Source organism: Chiloscyllium plagiosum, unplaced genomic scaffold (genome assembly GCF_037043375.1).
Source record: "Chiloscyllium plagiosum isolate Xiang-an unplaced genomic scaffold, Cpla_swu_hap1 HiC_scaffold_5, whole genome shotgun sequence".
Taxonomy (NCBI): Eukaryota; Metazoa; Chordata; class Chondrichthyes; order Orectolobiformes; family Hemiscylliidae; genus Chiloscyllium; species Chiloscyllium plagiosum.
Window position 1 is genome coordinate 26,906,517 of NW_028270143.1, and position 23,095 is coordinate 26,929,611.

Sequence of the window (23,095 nt, forward strand, 5' to 3'; positions counted from 1 at the left end):
TTCTGAACATGTACTATCCAGTCAGTGCTTGTAACCACGGAAAAGGGATGAAACCACTGATTTTTAACAACTATTGCTGATCTTATTCTCTAATGTCCTTTTATGGAAGGTAGTCTCCCATCCAGACCTGATCTGCCCTATGTGCAATTCCAAACCCATCACAGTGTGGTTAATTGGGCCATTTCAGAAGAAAGTTCACAATCAAGACACTCAGATCAAGGGGCAATAAATGCTGTCCCATTCCAGTGAGGTCTACATACTGTGAATGAGTTTTTAAAAAATAAATGTACCTTGGCATTGAGCTTTAATGCCTTCATCTTATATACATGCAGGAGACTGGAAGAACCCAGCAAGCCAGACAGCATCAAGAGGTGGGAAAGTCCAAGTTTCGGGTGTAACCCTACCTCAGGGTTATACCCGAAGCGCCAACTTCTGCACTTCCTGATGCAGCCTGACTTGCTGGGTTCTTCCAGTCTCTTGCCTGTCTACTTTGGATTCCAGCATCTGCAGTTTTTTTGTCTCTTCATCATGTGTATGTCAGTCCCAACAATAAGGTCAAATACAAGCTAGACTCCAAAATTCTTGGGATTATAAAGGCTTCAAATTTAAACATAGCTTGCCTCTATCATTGACGACTCAGTAGTTTAGGGAACATGGAAGTGGATCAGTGTGAATGCAGGGCAGACTGCATGAAGGCTTTGCTTTTGTAGGGTCCAAGGGAGGAGATTGCAGGGTTTCTGACAAAAATTCTCACCTCTGGCCATAGGATGGATGCCAGAAGACTGGAAGACAGATAATAAGGTACTACTTTTCAAGAAGTTTGATAAGGATAAACCAGGAAACTACAGGCCAGTGAGTCGAATGTGGCAGTGAAACTGTTGAAGGGGGGAATGGCGAGATGGAGAAATTGAGGGACAGAATAAATCTTCACTTGGCGAGGCAATGATTAATCAAGGATAGTCAACATGGCATTGTAAGGGGTGATCATATGACAAATATTGATTGAATTTCCGAAGATGGCTAGGTGCATAGATGAGGATAGCACTGTTGATGTAGTCTATATAGATTCTAGTAAGGGTTTTGATGGGGTCTTGTGTGGCAAATTGGTTAAGAAGCTAAAGGCCATGGGATCTAGAACAATTTAGCAAATTGGATCCAAAATTAGCTAAGTAGTATGAAGCAGAGCCTAGTGGTTGAAGGATGTTTCTGTGACTGGAAGCCTATGTTCAATGGTATGCCACAACATTCAGTGTTGGGTCCCTTGTTGTCTATGTACCTTTTAAATACCGATATACAAATGTAGGAGGTGAGATCAGTAAGTTTGCAGATATGAAAATTGGTGATATGGTAAACAGGGAGGAAAGCTTTCAAATATAGAATGATGCAGACAGGGTGGTCAGATAGTTTGAAAAGTGGCTATTGGAATTTAACCCTGAAAATGAGAGGTGATGTATTTCAGGAGGACTAATAATACAAGGGAGTATACATTTAGTGGTAGGACCCTAAGAAGTACAGAGGATAAGGGTAGTGGTTGGGGTGGGGGGTGGGGGCGGTGGTGTGTGGAAGCAAAACCAAACAAAAATCAAAATTGCTGGGGAAGCTCAGCAGGACTGCTAGCATCTGTGGAAAGAAAGCAGAGTTATTGTTGAGTCCAATGATCCTTTCGTTCTGACCCGAAATAGTGACTTTCTCTCCACAGAGGAACCCCAAAGTGAATGTCCATAGATCCTTGAAGGCAGCAGGATAGGTTGTGAAGGTGGTTAAAAAGGTATATGGGGTTCTTGCCTTTACTAGTTAAGGCATTGATTACAAGAACAAGGAAGTTAAGATAGAGCAGTATATAATGTCAGACCACAGCTGGACTGTATATCATCCTGGTTACCACACTGGAGAAAGGGCATAGAAGAGATTCACCAGGATGTTGCTTAGGCTGGAGCAATTCAGCTGTGAAAAAGATATTAGATAAGATGGGATTGTCTTCCTTTGAGCAGAATAGGGTGTATCCAATTTCAGGTGTACAAAGTTGCAAGACCTAGACAGGGAGAAAGATACTTCAGTACAGGGGTTATTAACCAGGGGGCTTGGTTCTCCACTTTTGGAGGCAATTTCAGAAACTCTTGCTGTCTGATTTTGCCAAATGCTGCAAAAATGGGATTAGAATCTATAATGTCAAATGGGCTGAATTGTTTCTTGGTGTTTGTTTAAAAACTCTGATTCTGTTTGGTAATGAGTAATGCAATTGGTTCAGATTAAGCCCAGGCTAATCATTTGAATTGAATCCAAAGTGAGCTTGCCCTGAGGAGTTTCTTGACCTATAACTTTACTCAATTTTTCTGCAGCTAAAGCAAATAATCTGACGATTAGCTGCTTCCTTTGCCTTGTGAGGCCAATGAGTACTTGTGACATGCGTGCAATATTTCCACAATTACAATAGATTCTTGGCAGGCCAGACAGCAAATCTCACAAACAATACCATACGGACACAAGAAAGAAACAGTGACTTTAGTGTGTGTTTTTTAAATAATCATAGAATCCCGACAGAGTGAAACAGACCCTTCAGCCCAACCCCAGACTCATTCCCCGAACTATGCAATAACCTACATCCCTGAACTCTATGGGCAATTTAGCTTGGCCAATTCATCTAACCTACACATCTTTGGATTGTGGGAGGAAGCCAGAGCACCTGGAGGAAACCCACACAGACACGGGGAGAATATGCCAACTCCACACAGACAGTCGTCCGAGGCTGGAATTGAACCCAGGTCCCTGAAGCTGTGAGGCAGCAGTGCTAACCACTGTGCCAATGTGCCACCCTCATATTTACTTGGACAACATAATAAACACACATTGGCTGACACTTGATGTTGTGGCCAATTTGAACAAACTGAATTTGGGTGGAATTTAACATGACCTTAAGAGTAGCCACAATGATGGGGTCTGTGGTGGCCATAATGGGAGGTTTCAAAGTTTTGGTGTGATGGGGGGAGGTTGCGATCCAACTTAGCTGTGTCTTTGAGATAAAACCTCATTCTGTGCCCATGAAGCAGTAAACTGTCTTCTGGAGGCTCACTGTGAGGAACAATATGCTGTCTGCAAGAGTTGTCGACCAATCAGAGGGCAAGCAGCTGGTCAGCTCAACAGCACCATCAGCAGTGATATTGATTGCTGGAACTGCACCCGAACAGGTGCAGCAGTGTGGATGCCATCCTCAAGCCAAAGTAATTAGAGTTTGGGTTACCTTGGCTAGTCAAGCATGTCCCTCTGGTGTGGAGGGTGGGGTGGATGGTGGTGCAAGGATAGGGATGTTTCTGCAAAGTTAATCCTTGCTATAAAGGGTTCATGTGGACCATATGGTGCCAGTTTTGGTGAGCACACGTTAGAACACTGAGAAGATCTGAGATTTTACAAGGTGCTCTCTCCAGATGGTGGGAAGAAAAGGCAGTTTTCCATTTTGTCTTGCTGCTGGAAGAATTTCTAGGCATTGGGAAGGTATGAAACATTCCACCCTCCAAACATTCCCCCTCATTCTCTGGTATCCATGCTATTGCTATTCTTGTAGGCCTTGTCAAATTTCCCAAAATGTCGATTCTCCTGCTCCTCAGATGCTGCCTGATCTAGAGTCATAGAGTCATAGAGATGTACAGCATGGAAACAGATCCTTCGGTCAAACCCGTCCATGTAGACCAGATATCCCAACCCAATCTAGTCCCACCTGCCAGCACCTGGCCCATATCCCTCCAAACCCTTCCTATTCATATACCCATCCAAATGCCTTTCAAATGTGTAATTGTACCAGCCTCCACCACTTTCTCTGGCAGCTCATTTCATACACGTACTACCCTCTGCGTGAAAATGTTGCCCCTTAGGTCTCTTTTATATTTTTCCCCTCTCACCCTAAACCTATGCCTTCTAGTTCTTGACTCTCCACCCCAGGGAAAAGACTTTGTCTATTTATCCTATCCATGCCCTTCATGATTTTATAAACCTCTATAAGGTCATCCCTTAGCCTCCGATGCTCCAGGGAAAACAGCCCTAGCCTATTCAACCTCTCCCTACAGCTCAAATTCTTCAACTTTAGCAACATCCTTTTAAATCTTTTCTGAACCCTTTCAAATTTCACAGCATCCTTCTGATAGGAAGGAAACCAGAATTGCATGCAATATTCCAAAAGTGGCCTAACAAATGTCCTGTACAGCCACCCAACTCCTGTACTCACTACTCTGGCCTTCTTCACTATACTATCTACTTGCAACTCTACTTTCAAGGAGCTATGAACCTGCACTCCAATATCTCTTTGTTCAGCAACACTCCCTAGGACCTTACCATTAAGTGTATAAGTCCTGCTAAGATTTGCTTTCCCAAAATGCAGCACCTCGCATTTATCTGAATTAAACTCCATCTGCCACTTCTGAGCCCATTGGCCCATCTGATCAAGATCCTGTTGTAATCTGAGGTAACCTTCTTCGCTGTCCACTACACCTCCAATTTTGGTGGCAACTGCAAACTTACTGACAATATCTCTTAAGCTCACATCCAAATCATTTATATAAATGATGAAAAGTAGTGGACCCAGCACCGATCCTTGTGGCACTGCACTGGTCACAGGCCTCCTGCTGTGCTTTCCCAGCATCACACTCTCAACTTGTTAAATTCCACCCAACTTCGGACAACTATTGCATTCTTATTTTCCTTCAGTCTGTCCAAATTGGCCTCAGCCATACAGAACTTTGAGGTTATTGTTAAACAGCCAAGAGAAACTTTCAATCATGCGCACCATTTCATTTACCTCTGATCAATTCCCTAGCACAGTTCAAGATCCAAGATTTCATAAAAATAAAATGCAAATGCTGAAAAATCTGAAATGAAAACAGAAAATAATTTAAATGCTCCGCAGTTCAGTTAGCAATGAAGGGAGCAAAGGTACGCTATAATACTTTGGTTGTAACACAGATCATTTTCACCCGTTAGCTGACTGAGTTACTCTTCCATTTTTTTCTGTAATTTTTAATAGCATAATGCGATTTTCTTCATTTCCAGTTTTTCTGTCTAAGTCCATGTTTGTATTTTTTAGTGATTCTGATGATGCTTCACTGGATTTCAACCTCTTTACATTTTGTGCCCTACTTATTTTGATTTTTTTTCTCCAATGGCGTGAGTTGACATTTGGATTTGATAATAATCCTCTGTATTAGCATTTCTGCAGTCCTGCTAGTTTGTACGTTCCCTTTTTTTGCCGTTTCTCTAGTCATTCAAGAAAAAAAATCGCTGTGACCTTCTCAATACTTTTTGAACACTTTTGGTGACTAGCTCCATTGATCTTCCTTTTCATCTTTTCCCTGTGTATTATTTTTACTGCTATCACAAACTGCTCTCACTTCATTGCTGCCATCAGATAGTGATCTTCACTTTCTCCATTTTCGAGTAGAATTGAATCCCTACGGTGTGGAAACAGGCCGTTTGAAGAGCATCCTACTCTATCACTGTAACACTGCATTTCCCATGGTTAACTCACCTTACAGACAATTTAGCGTTGCTAATCCACTTAATGTGCAGACCTTTGGACTGCGGGAGGAAACTAGAGCACCTGAAGGAAGCCTAGCAGACACTGGGAGAATGTGTAAACTCCACGCAAACAGTCGCTCAAGGCTGGAATCGAACCTGGGCCCCTTGTGCTGTGAGGCAGCAATGCTAACCACTGGGTCACTGTGCTGCCATTTAAACAAACTTTGAGACATATATACATAATCCATTAAACATGCTATACTCAAAACACATCCCAACTTTGAGCTGACCAGTCTATTTTGTTGTGTAGTGTTTCATTTTAAAGCGCTGGAGCATTTTAATCCATCACAGATGAAAGGAAAGAGCTGTTTCTAAATGTACCTAGATCTCATAAGATAATAGTGTAAGAATTATTATAGAGTTTAAGGTTTTTTTTTATATTAGATTAGTTTCCCTACAGTGTGGAAACAGACCCTTCGGCCCAACAAGTCCACACCGACCCTCCGAAGAGCAACCCACCCAGATCCATTCCCCTACATTTACCCCTGACTAATGAACTATAAAAAATGGGCAATTTAGCCTGGCCAATTCATCTAACCTGTACATCTTTGGACTGTGGGAGGAAACCCACGCAGACACTGGGAGAATGTGCAAACTCCACACAGACAGTTGCCCAAGGCAGGAATTGAACCCTGTTCCCGTGAGGCAACAGTACTAACCACTGAGCCACCGTGCCGTCCCACAGGATGGTGTCTTTAAATTTCGGGTGAAATGAGTGACATGACCTGTCCTGAAGTCGACCTGGCAAAGGGTCCACTCACTGGGGCTATGAAATATTAAAAGAAAGCCTACGTTGTTTTGTTGGGGTCAAGTGTCAGGTATCCATCCTTACTGCCAATGCAGAAGTTCCTTTTTTAGAAAAGGGTATACATTTTGTGTCCATTTTGATGATAAGGATAGCACACTGCTGAGGTTCTAAAGAACGGGTAGTTACTTTTTTACATGGATTATGATGCAAGTGATTATGTTGCTATGGTGATCAGTTCAGAGGACACCACTGTGTAAAGATTAGGTTGTGTGCTTTCATAAAACAAAAACGAATATCATAGGCATGTGGATTAATCTGCCAGTCATCCTGGCAGTAGAGGAGACCTCGAGACAAATTTTCCATTTTTCACTGTATTGGAACATGTGTGGGCATTCATACTCCATGAAAAAAGCAAATTCATGAGGTGTTAACATGAAACTAGCCAATTCACCTAGTTTATGCTCTAGGGGGGGATTTCCAGTAATATGCTCTCATGGAACGGCCATTTTGGAACGAGAATTTACGAGGCTGGGGAAAAGAAAATGACAGAAGGAAACCCTCATGTGTTATGATATTGAATGCACCATTAATCAGGCTTGCATGTCTCTAACAGACGTTCTTATGTAACGGTATTAACTCCATCTTGAATAACTACAGCTGTATTCTGTAAATGACAAGGAAAATCAGTTAGTCATCCAGTTTGAAACCAAACTGTCTGTGATTAGAGTTGAAATAGCCTGGATTTCCCGCTGCCAAGACAATTGGTACTCCAGTCTAGGTGGAAGCTGCACATAGGAACACTATGAGATTCCCCATTGTAGCTGACTCCCAAAAAAATTATCTGGGAAATTTTGAAGTTTCCACCGGCCTCTCTATAGCATCTTCCTCAACACCACTAAATGTCTTCACTTTAATGTGGAGACTTGAGACTTGTGATAATTTTTTAAAAATGTAATCGTCACTCAAGAATAATTAGACTCTAAAATATATGTTTAACTTCTCACTGACTCTCCAACCAACTTCACATATATCACACATACCTAACAATACTCCCCAGTCACCTCCCCTCCCCTGCGCCCCAAGGCCATGACCCAGTATCCCTGAGACTTGACTGCCAACTCCACAATATTATGCCCAACAGGACCTGAATCCCACTCCTTGCCACTCAAGACCATTTTTTTCCCCTCTCCTTGCCATGTCAGACACACCACCCTGACACCTGACACCCACACCCTCTCTGCTGGAACGGATTTCTCCCATTCACACCGACCTGTCCTAAACACTACATTGCTTACCATGCCACTTTTCGCCCTGGTACTTTACCCAAAGAACCCTATCCCTAATCAAGTAGCACCCAACCTTCCCAGCACCCTAATATCACACTTACCTTCAGTACATGACTTTTTTGACATTGGCTGTCAAAATGTCAGACTGAAAGTGAAGCTCCATATTTCTGAAGGTGCCCTGAGTGGCATATTCTCTTAGAAATGTGGAGTTCTCTCCTTTTAGTTTAAAAAAAAGGACCAGAGTAGCAATTTGCATGCGGTTATCATTCCTCGGAAAATCCGGCCCAATGTATGTAGCCACTCCAAGAATAAATATTCTGGTGCTTGTTCCTGATAAGAACCCATTCCTGATAAGTTCACATTGCTGGAGTTATTGTAAGAACTTTAGAGAACTCACCATTGGGAGTGATGAATCACTTCCAAATCATTTTTGGTAAAATTGAACATTTACTTAACGTGCGAAGAAAAAAGGGGTTTCTTGTGTTCTGTGGTTTTGTTTCAAAATAAAAGTTGCCTGTAAAAGTAATGTTTTTGGTTACAGTAGAGATTTTAAATTGGGAAATTTAGTTATCATCCTTTTTAGGTTATTAACATGAGAAGCCCTGGTGGAACCCAAACTGAGCATCAGTGAGCAGGTTATTGTTGAGCAATGCTGCTTGATAGCACTGTTGATCATACCTCCCATCACTTTACAGATGACCAAGAGGAGACTGATTTGGGGCTGGGTTGGATTTATCCTTTTGTTTTGTATACAGGAACTACCTGGGTACCTTTCCCTGATTGTCAGATGCCAGTGTTGTAAAGTAAATTCAGCATAGTCCTACCAGACCATAGGGCTACACTGTTCTTCTTGCATACATGCTCAGATGACTGATTGTTTAACCTGAGGTGAGGGGAGAAGTTGAGAAATAGAGTCCTTCATGGTAACCTCTAGCTGGTGCAAGAATTGAACTCATACTGTTTACATCACTCTGCATTGCAACCAGCTGGGCTGGAACAGCTTGGTCCTGTGTACAGCAAGATCTGGAGCCCCAGTCTTTAGTTCTATTGCAGGAATGTCATCAGGACCCACAGACTCTGCAGTATCCAATACCTCCAACTTTTCTCTATCATGTAGAGTGAATGGAATTCGCTGAAGAGTGGGATCTGTGATACTGAAGATCACTGAAGGAGATCGCTGACCATTCACTTACCTCTTCTGGCTGAAGATGGTTGTGAGTCCTTCAGCCTCATTTTCTGTACTGATGTGCTCAGCTTCCCCCATTGTTGAGGATGAGGATATTTATGTAGTCTCCACCTCCCAGTAAGCTGTTGTTTAATTGTCCATCACTAATCATGACTAGATGTGTTAGGATATGGATAAGATAAATAGACAAAGTCTTTTCCCTGGGGTGGGGGAATCCAGAACTAGAGGGCATAGGTTTCGGATGAGAGGGGAAAGATATAAAAGAGACCCAAGGGGCAATTTTTTCACGCAGAGGATGGTACATGTATGGAATGAGCTGCCAGAGGAAGTGGTGGAGGCTGGTACAATTGCAACATTTAAAAGGCATCTGGATGGGTATATGAATAGGAAGGGTTTAGAGGGATATGGGCCGGATGCTGGCAAGTGAGACTAGATTGGGTTGGGATATCTGGTCGGCATGGATGGGTTGGACCAAAGGGTCTGGTTCTGTGCTGTACATCTCTATGACTCTGTGACTCTATGACTGCAAGCTTAGATCCTAATCCATTGGTTGCACAGTTGTTTGGCTCAATACCTTGTTGCTTATTGCTGCTTGCTTGGTACACAAATAGTCCTGTATTGTAACTTCACCAGTTGCCACCTGCTTTTTTACGAATGCCTGGTTCTACTCCTAGCATTTTCTTCTTCATTTGTTTTCGAACCAGGGTTGATCCCCTGTCTTGATGGCGTTGATTGAGTGGGGGATATATCGGGTGATGAAATTGAAGATTGTTTTGGAGCACAAATCTGCTGCTGATGGCCCACAGTGCCTCATGGATGTCCAACCTTGAATTGCTAGATCTTTTGAAGCCCATCCCATTCAGCACATTGCAACACAGCGTTTTGGAAGCTATTCTCACTGTGAAGATAGGATTTCATCTACATAAGGAAGGTACTGTCGTCACTCCAACGTACATCTATCCACAATAGTACATCTGTAGCAGGCAGATTGAGGAGGATGAGGTGAAGTAGATTTTTCCCTCCTGGTTCCCTTGCCTGCTGCAGTCCCAGTCTGGCAACCATTTCCTTCACAGCTTGAACAGCTCAAGTCAGCAGTGGTGTTGCTGAGTAACTCTTGGCCACTTCATAATTACTTATTAAACTGTATTTCAAAGATGTCAAATTTGCATTTCTGAATGTCGAAATAGCATTGCCTTTTAACTGCAACAAGAGTGTGGGTGATAAGACCAGGACAAGAAGTCTGCCAATGTAGATAAGAAGTACAGAAGGCAGCACCTAGAAATACCTGCTATGTCCTGGAGTGAAATGTCATGCCTTCATTGTTCCCTTGTTGGCCATGGATTAAATGTCATGGTGAGACTCTGAAACAAGGTCCTTGAAACATAAATTGCCTGCATGAGATGAATCTGCAATAATGGCAATAATCTAGCAATTCTATGACAGAATTGCATATTTATTTTGCTTTTGTGTTTAGTAACAGAACTGACCTTGGATCTCCATGGAATATCTCAGTTTTGCTGCAATATTTTTAATAATAGTGAGCACTGTTAATTCATGATTATGAATGTGCCAAACATTTGTGGAAAAGTATTTTCTCTACTGGGAGAGCAGTCTAGCAGGAAAGACATTGGAACAGCAATGGCAGGAGTTTCTGGGAGTAATTCAGAGGACACAGCGGAGATTCATCCTGAGGTTAAAAAAAAAACATGCTACAGGGAGGATGAGGCAACCATGGCTGACTGGGGAAGTCAGGGATAACAAATAAAGCAGCAAAGAACAATGGGAAACCAGAGGATTGGGAAGCTTACAAAGACCAACAGAGGGCAACAAAAAAAGAAAGAAGGGGGGAGAAGATTAAATATGAGGGTAAGCTAGTCTGTAATAGAAAGGAAGACTGTAAGAGTTTCTTTAGAGATAGAAAAAGGCAAAAGTGGACATTGGGTCACAGGTTCCTGATGAAGAGCTCATGCTTGAAACATCGATTGTCCTCCTCTTCAGATGCTGCCTGACAAAACACCCTTTTTGACTCTGATCTCTCCAGCATCTGCAGTCCTCACTTTCTCCCTGAAGAGATAATAGTGGGGAACAAGGAAATGGCTGAGGAACTGAATAGTTACTTTGTATCCGTCTTCACGGTAGAAGACATGAGTGATATCCTAAAAATTCTAGAGAGTGAAGGGGCAGAACTGAGTATGGAGGCCGTCATCAAGGAGAAGGTGTTAGAAAAACTGAAAGGCCTGAAGGTGGATAAATCACCTGGACCAGATGGATTACACTCCAGAGTTCTAAAGGAGATAGTTGAACAGATAGTGAAGGCGTCAATGGTGATCTTTCAGGAATTGTTAGAATCAGGGAGATTCCCAGAGGACTGAAAATCACTAACATGCCTGTTTAAAAATGGAGTAAGGCAAAAGACGGAAAATTACAGACCAATTAGCATAACCTCAGTTGTGAATAAGATCCTGGAATCCATTGTGAAGGATGAGATTTCTGAATGCTTGAAAGTGTATGGTAGAATAGGGCAAAGTCAGCCTGGTTTTATCAAGGGGAGGTCATGCCTGACAAATCTGCTAGAATTCTTTGAGGAGGTAACAAGCAGGTTAGACCAAGGAGGGTCAATGAATGTTATCTACCTAGACATCAAGAAGGCCTTTGACAAGGTGTCGCACAGGAAGCTACTGAGTAAGATAAGGGCCCATGGTGTCAGAGGCAATGGGCTAGCATGGATAGAAGCTTGGCTGTCTGACAGGAAGCAGAGACTAGGGATAAAAGGGTCCTTCTCAGGATGGTAGCTGGTGACAAGTGGTGTTCCACAAGGCTCAGTGTTGGGACCACAACTTTTCACTTTATACATTAACGATCTAGATGAAGGAACTGAGGGCATTCTGGCTAAGTTTGCAGGTAATGCAAAGATAGCTAGAAGGACAGGTAGCATTGAGGAGGAGAAAGTGAGGTCTGCAGATGCTGGAGATCAAAGTTGAAACTTTATTGCTGGAACAGCACAGCAGGTCAGGCAGCATCCAGGGAACAGGAGATTCGACGTTTCGGGCACAGGCCCTTCTTCAGCATTGAGGATACAGGGAGGCTGCAGGAGGATTTGGGCAGGTTAGGAGAGTGGGCAAAGAAGTGGCAAATGGAGTATAATGTGGGAAAATGTGAGGTCATGCACTTTGGTAGGAAGAATAGAGACATGGGCTATTTTTAAAATGGGGTGAAAATTCAGAAGTCTGAAGTGCAAAGAGACTTGAAAGTTCTAGTCCAGGATTCCCTCAAGATAAGCTTGCAGCTTTTGTCAGTATTAGGAAGGCAAATGCAATGAAAGCATTTATTTTGAGAGGACTTGAATATAAAAGCAGGGATGTACTTCTGAGGTTCTGTAAGGCTCTGGTCAGACCACATTTGGAGTATTGTGCACAGTGTTGGGCCCCATATCTCAGGAAGGATGAATTGGCCCTGGAGCTTGTTCAGAGGAGGTTCACGAGAATGGTTCCAGGAATGAAAATGTTAACATATGAGGAATGTTTGAGGACTCTGGGTCTATACTTGATAGAGATTGGAAAGATGAGGGGGTGGGTAGGATCTAATTGAAACATACACAATACTGAATGGCCTGGACAGTGTAGATATTGGGAAGATGTTTCCATTGGTAGAAGAGACAAGAACTGAAGGGCAGACCCTTTCGAATAAAGGGAATACCTTTTGGAATGGAGATAAGGAGAAACTTGCTCATTCAGAAAGTGGTGAATCTATAGAATTCATTGCCACAGAAGGCTATGGAGGCCAGGTCACTAAGTATATTTAAGACTGACATAGGTTCTTGAGTAGCAAGGGTTACGGGGCAAATGAGATTGAGAAACGTATCAGCAATGATTGAATGACAGAGCAGGTTTGATGGGCTAAATGGCCTAATTTGTGTTCCTATGTCTTACGGTCTTATATAGCCACTTAATTTGGTGCAACTGCATTGGATGCAATGAAATATACACATGATAACTCCAGAATCTTGAGCTGTCAACAGAGATCTCTGTGAGAGATCCACATTGATTCATTTTAAGGAAGGAATCATAAGCTAACCAGGCAGTATTGCTGGAGACAGAAGTCCTGCCAAGGGCTATGAGTGAATCAAAGGTAGGCAGTTCGTTCTTTTTAATATAGCAACATCAATAGGAAGGCAACCAGCTGCTGCAAAGTGAAATGTTCTGGAGACCCAGGATTGAGGACTGACCAAATCAAAGATAAGTAATGGTGGGAAAGGATTTATTTTGGGAAGGATGTCAGCAAGCCCAGGATTGACTGTCCATATCCCCCACCTCCCACTCCCTGAATATCAGTTGCTAAGACTATTAATTTAGACTCATGAACACTGTGTAATTAGTATCCTAAAGGCTAGTCAACACCTCTTCTTATTAAAGAGCAAAGGTTTCCAAACAATGCTGCATAAATGATCTCTGAATGCTTAGCTTGCCACTTTAAATTAAGTAAGTAAATTATTGTCAAAAAAAAATTGCAGTATTTTGATCTGCTGTTTCAAATTTGTCAGCATGTAATGTCGCCCTGAATTAGTTACTGTTTTTCTTTGTGGATGCTTTGAATTTATGTCACCTTTTTAAAAACACCACATTTTTTTTGCTACTAGCATCAAGGAAATTTATTAACTAGAAAGTGAAGTAAGCTCTCATAATCTGGTAAGGGAGTATGAAGAAATCCTCACCACTTTTTTCTAAAAGGAAATAAATCTGAACAAAAAATGCTATAAATGAGCAGCATGTCAGTTAGGTTTTTGACACACTTTCTTCCTTTGTAACTGCTTTTATTACTCATTTGTCATGAGCCCATTTCTCAAAGTTCAGTATGACAGCCTGTAAATTGCCTCAAAACTAAAATCAAAATGAAGGATTCAAGGGATTCTTTCCTCCAAGTAGCTAGCTTTTAATAAATAAGACAAACAAGGGTAGCGGTAGAGCATGAACATTTCATTTAAAAGAGAAATATTGTAAATACATTGTCCTGCTTCAAGTGTCACAAATGACAATTTCACTAACACCAAGCATTAAATAAGCATAAGCCTTGATGAGGAATATTGTTTGTAAGTGAAGATTAAAAAGGCAGTTTTATATGCAGGAATGTGGTAACTAACTGCAGTAAAATGTACTTAATTGACTACACATGATAAGTTCCCAAATGCATTCAAGTGACTTGGAGACAATATAGAATTGTCAAAGCATTCTCGAGATTCTTTTCAGTCTAAGAAGACACCATTATAAATTGCTCATTGTTGTGGCATTCTTGGGTTATGGGCATCAGGCACTTATTGCAATAAACAAACAAATCTTTACCATGTTATAACCAAATATTCTGCAGTGTGTACAGATCTGTGAATAAACATTCAATTTTCTGATGTTGGTGTAAATCAACCTGAAAAATATTCTGAGTGATTGCTAAGCTTGTGAATTGAACTGCATTTGTAAACCTTGAAGTAAATATCTTTCACCAGTGACCCAGTTTGCTGCATAAAATGGGTTTTACCTTTCCTCAGTATAATCTGTTGAGCCTGATAGGTATGTATGGGTCACTGCATCTCACATCACCAGAAAATAAATCTGTATTCTTTATAATGTTGATGCAACTTTGGAAACTGCTTTTCATAGATATCTGTCTTGGAAGGGCATGTGAATACTTTCACCTTGATAGTTTACCAATGAGATTGATATGCAGTTGGTGTTTATGTAAATAGTAAGCAGGATATTGGAGTCAGTATCAAACTGTAAAAGTTGGCAACCGATTGAAATGCATTGGATTTGAGAACAAAGTGATTGGAAACATAGCACAATAATGAAAGTGAACAATTCAGGATTCGTTCTCCTTTCTATTTATTTTTAACAAAGAGGAAATTTAAGAACAGGTGCAGATTTGTGGGGAAACAGGGATGCAAGTGTCAGGGATTAAGGAAGGGAAAACAATGAAGGTGATACCCCCAGGAGAGGGTCTCACACTAAAGGAGAAGTAACCTGGACACGTCCATGTTGCACCTGTCCAGACAGATGGTTACTGACATGTGTGCCCTTGTTGAGTGTCAGCCAAGGGTTTGCAGGAATCGTTGTCATGGCCTTCCTGTAAACGCAGAGTACAGCAGTTGGTTCAGACCTGAAATGAAAGCAAAGTACTGAGAAACTCAACAGGTCTGGCAGCGTCAACAGAGGAAGAAACAAAGCATTTTGAGTCTGATATGATGCTCCTTTGAAATACTTCAGTTTCAGTTTTCATGAAATACTTCAGTACTGTTTTCATGATTTACAACTTAGTGACCTTGCATTTTTACAACCAGCTCCTTCCAAGAAGTTGCAGCACATATTAGTGATGCCAAGTCATTATCTCAAGGGTAATCAATGTCCTGTTGGAGTGGGCAGGAGTTAATGGAATTCAAGATGAGTAGTGACATTCAAACTCAATGGGCAGTGAGATTTTTTGCCATTTTTGCCAGACTCTCTCTGATGCAGGGGATTATTGATTGCAACCCATCAAGGCACCGAGTAACCATCGAGGAGATTCCTTAAACAGATAATTCTAGTCCCTAAGATATTCAGTTGCAATACAACCACAAAGTATTCTATACAGGCCTCTGCTTACTCTCCTGGAAGTAATCGTGATGCAGATATAACTGCTCTTCATGGAGGTACTAGAAATTCATGGATGGCTTTTAGTTGACAAGGTCTATCCCATCAGGAATGTAACCCTACCAAGGAGAAATAGAATGAAACCAGTTTTAGCTTAGTGCAAGGGTCATCATTGAGCAGACCATTGGAAACGTGAATCTGTGGTTCAGGTACCTTCACCATTTTGGTGGCACCTTCTAGTATAGTCCAAGTGTTTTCCACATTCATGGAATCATATAGTGCAGAAGAGGTCCTTTGGCCCATCAAGTCTGTCCTGTCAAATATACAACTACTCGCATTTAGTCCCACTTCGCTGCACTAAGACCATAGTTTTGAATGTTATGATATTTGAAGTGCTCATCCAAGTGCTTTTTAAAGGCTGAGCTTCCTGCCTCAACTCCCCTCTCAGGCAGTGCATTCCAGATACCCACCACCCATCGGTGAAAATATTCCCTTGCAATTCCCTCTAAATCTTCTGCCTTTCAGTTTAAACTTATGCTATCTTGTTATTGTCCCTTTTAACCAAGGGGGACATCTGCATTCAATTCACCCTGTCCATGCCTCTCAATCTTATACATCTCTATCAGACCACGCACAAACTTTGCTCCAAACAAAGCAAACCAAACTTATCTTGTCTCTTTGTAGCTGAGAATTCTCCAGGCAACCGTCTGGTGATTTCTCCTTGGCATCCTCTCCAGTGCAATCACATCCTCCTTATAATATAGTGACCAGAATTGCCTACCATACTTTAGCTGTGGCCTAACCAAAGGTCTGTGTAGCTCCATGACCACCTTGCTGTTATGAAATAGATTATAATTGATGAAAGTATATGTCCTTATGCTACCTTAACTACCCCATTATTCTGTTCTGCCAACTTCAAGAATCTGTGGACACACATCCCAAAATCTCTCTTCCTCTGACCTTCCTAGTGTCTTGCCATTCAGGGTCTGATGCATTTTGCATAATATAGTCACCAATGAGGTATGGCCCTTGTTTTAAAAGAGGGAGAATTGTTGGTTTTGGCATAGTTCTTTCAGAGAAGGAGGGGAATAGGGAGGAGGCTGAAGGATAACAGTGGAATGATCACCTAAGCTTGCTGCTGGTCTGGAGTCTGACCCCTGAATCCATGGTAAGAATAGCTCTCAGAAAGAGCTGCCACATATACCCAACTGAAAGCTACTGCTCTAAGTTTTTCAAGGTTCGTGAAGTATCATTAACAAGAGAAGACTTCAAAACTGGGCTTTGAGATTCTTGTAAGAGTTAAATCTCCCAGGAAGCTCTTCTGTCACACCCTGATTTGCAGATTTGATAGAAGATTGGACATTTGCAAGGTGACAGATGCTGCATGTTCTGCTGGTAGTTTTAATAGATTTTGGACTCACAAGATGAAGGCTTAAATTCAGCATCTTCCTCTCTGTCTTTTCATTCCTAATTCCTCCTTCAAAAGATCATAAGCATTCTGTATTGAGCTTTTTCATGGATCTTTCAAAAGCTGAGAAAGCATTTATGTTCTAGATTTCCTTTTAAAGGAGACATCATCACTTGTCAATTGAACAAAATGCTTTCTTTATTGAATAATGCAGTGTCTTTCAAGCTCTGAATATTTCTAAGAGGCTTCTTTAATCCCATCAGAGTATTGCTGTCAACTTTGAGAACTATTGTTATTCATAGGACTGGTGGAAATCTTCTATAAGCTTTTTCATGTTGTTTTTCTCTATGTTCTTTCCTTTGGATTCTTAGCAACAGTTTTTGTGAAGCAGAAGCTTTCACATTCTATGACTTCATTTCTGCTGGGTGATTTTAGTGAGCAAGACTTGGAAGTCTCCTTCATTTTTGTTCACTGTCAGTTGTGGCAACTGCTTAATTTTCCAAAGAAACTGCTTCTTTTCAATCTCCAAGGCTTGATTTTGCTGTGTGACTGCTGCTAGCTGGGCTTGTAGTTCAGTTGTCTCCTCAGTAGATTTCTGCAACTTGCTTTTCTTCTTGGTTTCAATGTAATTCTGCAAGTATAAATTCACACCACAAACGTATGTGTGTGTGTGTGTTTAGTGCAGTGGGGTCACCTGTAGTGTGACATTCCCCAAGGTCCCAGTTGAGGCCATCCCCAAGGGTACCAAACTTGACACACACACACTCCCCCTCCCACTCCCACTCCCTCACCCTCACAGGCACTCATACTTAGCTAGCTCATATGCACCCACATTCACACACATCCATAGAAGTTGTGGGGTGGATTTGTACTTGCAGAATTACATTTTATTTTGCTCAAAAACTGAATGAATCCATGTAAGATTCTGTAAATCCCTTTTTTAGATTAGAATCTGTCTGACCATTTAGGCATAGACAGCCTCACACAGGGCAGCTCACACCTTCAATGCATTATCTGGGCCAACATGGCATCTATTGTTTAAATTCACTTGAGAATGTAACTTTAAGAAAGGTCTGCGATTTACATATGGAAGAACTGAAACCAACATACCCATTCGAAAAAATAAGAGACTCAACGAACAATCCACGTCTTTTTCAATATATAATTTCAGTTACATCACACTGTAAACTTTTGCTCTAAATTCTGTGTCCAATGACTTTATACTCTACAACCACTTGATGAAGGAGCAGTGTTCTGAAAGCTAGTGCTTCCAGATAAACCTGCCGGACTATAACCTGGTGTTGTGTGATTTTTAACTCCCTACAGCTGACAAGTCTGTCATTTTAGCTTCCACTTCTTCACAAAGAAACCTGGAGTGCTTCTATAGCTTGCTGCTGAGACTAGCTGGTAGACGTCAGCTGACTTTATGGAAATATAATGCTTTCTAAACATTTAACATTAACTTAGCCATAGAAATGTACAGCACAGAAACAGATCCTTTGGTCTAACTCATCTATGTAAACCAGATGTCCTAAACTAATCTAGACCTACTTGCTAGCATTTGGCCCATATCCCCCTCAACCCTTCCTATTCTTATACCCATCCTATTCTTATACCCATCCAGATACCTTTTAAATGTTGTAATTGTCCCAGCTTCCATTACTTCATCTGGCAGCTCATTCCTCACATGCGCCACCTTCTGCATGAAAATGTTGCCTGTTGGGTCCCTCTTAAATCTTTCCCCCCTCATCTTAAACCTATGTCTTCTTGTTTTGGATGCAACAATAACTTTCCCCAATTAACATGTTGGCAATTTTTTTTCTTCATTATAGCCAATCAAGACTGAGTTACTGAAGAGCCAGTTTATTAGCCTTCAACTCTGAGCCAAAAACAATGCAATGTCAAGCATTCGGGCAATCAGGTATAAAATTAAAATGGGATAATGTCCCGCACAAAATGGAAAAAAAAATAATTGAGTAATTTGATATCCCTATTGTGTAAATGAACTAACCTGTAACAATGATTGGTTTGTTGACTTCTGGGACCATTTGGAGAGGATATAGCAGATATCTACAAAGTTCTCCTTAGACTGATCTAGTTTCTCCACAGCCTGTTTCATTTCTGCAGTCAGAGGTCCTTGTCTTCTGCTTCTTCCATGGGTTTCTTGAAGTAGCAATGTCTCATTGCCATCACATGAAGATTCTCAATGGTGCAAATGAGGTAGGAGATGAGGACCTTTCACATCATCCAAGGATGACATTCAGGATGATTTCATTGCCCTTAATGAAAATATTCATTTCACATCCAATTTATTTCTGTGTTTTATCCACATTGGTTAGCCAAATTGAGAAACCTGTTCGAATTCAGTGTCTTGTTTCCTTTTTATTTTCCAAAATCTGTTTTAAGTTGAATATTGAGTTTCAAAACTAATAGTTCATTTCTTATGTGGTGTTTTTTTCTCACCAGCTATCTGTTGAACTAGCTCTTGGTGGGTTATTTCCCAGGTTTGAAATTTTTGTTCAGGCTGTTAATTACATCTTGCTGCTCATTGATCACTCTGAAAAGTTTGCATCAGAGCTCTCCGATCTCCTCCTTCCTGCTTGATTTGAAGATGCATGTGTAACTCTCTAGTCTGAGACTTCTGTAATTATTGTGGCTACCTTCATTCCAGTAGAAAATTTCAACGCTTTTCTGGTGTTCATTTTGTGAGTATACTACTATACTATAAAACTTCTTTTTAACTCGGCTGTTTACCACAGAATTGTCAGCATCAGTATCCGGGCACCAGAATTCATTAGAGGGTCTGTCTCATCTGATTGCCACATATCACCTATGGGTCTGTTGTATTGCACATCCTCCTTCTCAGTGTCCCCTGCAGCTAGGGCAGCCACAGATAGTTGGATGTTTATTTTTCTATGCCATTGTGACTCTGGGCAGAATCCTCTGGGTCTGGAGGTGACAGGCCTGGCGAGAGGCACAGCAGTTACCACTTGAATGCACTGCAAGCTTGCCTCTACTGCTATTTTGAGGAGAAAGTGAGGGCTGCAGATGCTGGAGATCACAGCTGAAAATGTGTTGCTGGAAAAGCGCAGCAGGTCAGGCAACATCCAAGGAACAGGAGAATCGACGTTTCGGGCATAAGCCCTTCTTCAGCTTTACTGAAGAAGGGCTTATGCCCAAAACGTTGATTCTCCTGTTCCTTGGATGCTGCCTGACCTGCTGCGCTTTTCCAGCAACACATTTTCAGCTGTACTGCTACATTCACCAGTTAGTACTGGAAAAAGATTTAACTGACATCATGAGAAACTCTGCCCATCAGGATATAAAGGACTGTTCCTGGGAGGAGCTAACCACTGTTCTACCAGCTTTTTTCTGTGCTAAGAGCATGTAGCTAAAGGAAGTGTGTGTGTATATATATATATATATATATATATATATGTTTCATTTTTTGACATTCCCTTGAGACAATCATGCGTGTCAACTGTAATGTAATAGGCTCAACCTTGATGAAGATTTATTGTATATCTCCTGCCAAGGACATTGTGTGGGCACCTTTCCCCAACTGGTAACAGTAACTGAAGTAATACCAATTAGCAGTGGCAGTGAAACTACCCAAGGTATCTTCGATGGTTCCAGAGAACATTTATCATACACCTCCAGAGTTGACCACTTACCACCACAGAGTTTCACTTGTAATATTTTCTCCTCTTTTTGAGTTGGGATGCTGGTCTAATGTTGTGGTTTACTGTCACTAGATTTCACTTCCGGCTCTTAACATCAGCCTCTAGGTTTAATGGATCTTGTCACAAACACCACTGTGTAGTTTTGATGGATTTATGTTCTTGTATTCAACTGCAACAGATTTTATTTAACATAACTATATACAGATCCTTACAAATCGAGGCTTCAGTTCCATGTGAACTGACATCCACTATGAGAGAGCTTTTTTTCTCGTGGTGGCTCAGTTGCTATTCTTGGATTGAACACACGATTCCCTTCTCACTTGACAAAATATATAGGGGAGGAAATGAACAGAACCTTGGTTATTTTCAGTAGTGCACAACATCCTTGGGAATCACACACTGGCTTTATAGCATCATTCTGCTGAATCTATGGTGTATCTCCTCCAGTGCAAATGGTTACAGATGGTATAATCTTGGCACCTGTGCCCTTATGTGCATAATGTTGAGGCATGATATAATCCAAGATCGTTAAATGGTTTGATAAGTTAGATAAAATGACAGTACAATGTCCTTTTGATTGAAAATGCTGAACAAAGGGGCAATATCTTCAGATTGGGTTAGGTTTTCATTAGTGAAATTAGGAGGGACTATTTCACTTCATAGTGAAAATCTGTAGCGCTCTCAATGTGCTGAAGGCAATGTTAGTTGAATTCCAGAGTTGACTTTAAAGCTATATCAATCTAAGATTATCAATGGATGTCATTTTGAGGAACAGACCAATGGGATCAGACTAAATGATGGAACAAATGAAAAAATCTGAATGGCTTACTTTTGTTGATCTTATGGAAGAAAGCCACTGTAAACTTTTCTCCTGCCATTGTGCTCTAAGGTGCATAGGGGCCCATCCTATACCATCTTCTGTGGTGTGCTGGGTTTCGCAAAGATTTTGCTTGGAAGCAGAGAAATGAATTGAACTGCACTTATGCTTTGGCATTTACATATGGCAGATGGAAAGAGGTTAGGTTGGATGATGAGCCCAAGATAATAGGAGGCAAGTTGTTATAGTTAGTTTTCTGCTGTCAAATACCCCAATTTCAGGAGAGTGTGTAGTGGAAAGACCAGTTTGACTCCAATGGTTAGTATAGGATTGTGGATACTGTAAAAACTGCCTCTTGTTTTGAGTACACTACAGATGTCAGCTATTATGTCTCTATTGGATGCCACCAACTGTCATTGAAAGGAACAGGTGATGACTCCAAATATCAAGTGTTCATATTGGGTGTAAACTAACTACGATAATCTGAAGTCATTGACTGCATTTTCAGTAGCTAGAATTTCCACATCCACTTTAATTAGTCTGTACCTAAATGCTACAATTGTGTGGTACAGTATTGAGATGGAGTGTACCTCAGAGATATTCAAGTTTAAACACGTGAAATTTGAATGTCTTCAGGAGTTAAAGGAACAAACGTTCACAACCTGAATCTCATTTTGGTCTATATTTTCTTAGTTAGCATTTTCTTTACTGAATCCGCTATGTCTACCGTAGTATGCCAATGATGTGCGCTACTATTTGAAATTTTCTATGCACTTTTCTGCTTGATAAAATGACATTCATTACTCCCCCACTGAAGCGAAGTGTTGCCAGAGACTTATTTGCAAGCTGGCTTTTAATTTATTCCAAACTTGTACAGTTTAATTGAACAATACAGAACGGTAGTTGCAGGAGGACAGGACATGCATTTCAATTTTATTATCTAAATTGGCAGAAAATATGCAAATGAGTCCCATACAATTCCTGAAAAATGAACTTTGCATCTTCAATTGACAACTGGAACTATTCCTTTTTCTATTGATGGAACTAAATAGCTTCGAAATGTCACAGACCCAGGTGTGCTCATTTTTCTCATGGCCTGCCAAACTTCATCTGCTGTAAACGTCTGTAAATAGAGCACTTCAATACAGATTCTATTCATTGAAAAGAATGAAAAGGAAAAATCTGTAAAACAGCACAATGCCTGTAAAATGCTGGTGGTTCTGAATAGAGTTCAATTCTTTACCCATAAAAGATGGAATAAAAACACACCCTCAATGGTTTTGCAGTTGTAACTCAGAACACGTGAAAACTTCAGTTCTGTATCATAATTGGTTTTTGACCCAGAATGCAAGCCTGCATTGTTTTGAAAATATGAGGCAAAAGTAAACTGAAGTTATTATACAATGTGCAGTGAAGAAATTCTTTCTCGCAACAGTTTATAAAGCAAGTCTCCTGAGGCTGAAGATCACTGAGGGAAGGGGTATATTTCAGTGAGAATGTTGTATCGTAGTCTTGAGGTTTATTCTTTGTGAAAATTCAAGAGGGAGTGTCACTATCAAACCCCACTTTCACAGAGTCACCACAAATGTGAAATAAAAAATCAAACTGCCACACTGTCCAATTTATCTTTTTCAGGCTGGAAGAAATACACATGAAGTGTTTCTCATTATCAAGGCTATAACTATTTATTGTGACCAACTAGTTTTCTCAAGAGGAATTGAATTACACTTTCAAACTTCACAGTAGAAAACAGTAATAGCATTCCAAAATTACTAAATACTTGAGGAGTAA

At 41.0% G+C, this 23,095-nt stretch overlaps 1 protein-coding gene across 8 annotated transcripts in view; it reads left to right on the forward strand.

Moving 5' to 3' along the window:
• The window catches only part of LOC122549745 (zinc finger protein 385D-like), a 1,031,183-nt gene that overhangs the window by 530,497 nt on the left and 477,591 nt on the right, over window positions 1-23,095 (forward strand). The gene's annotated exons all lie outside the window — the stretch shown is intronic.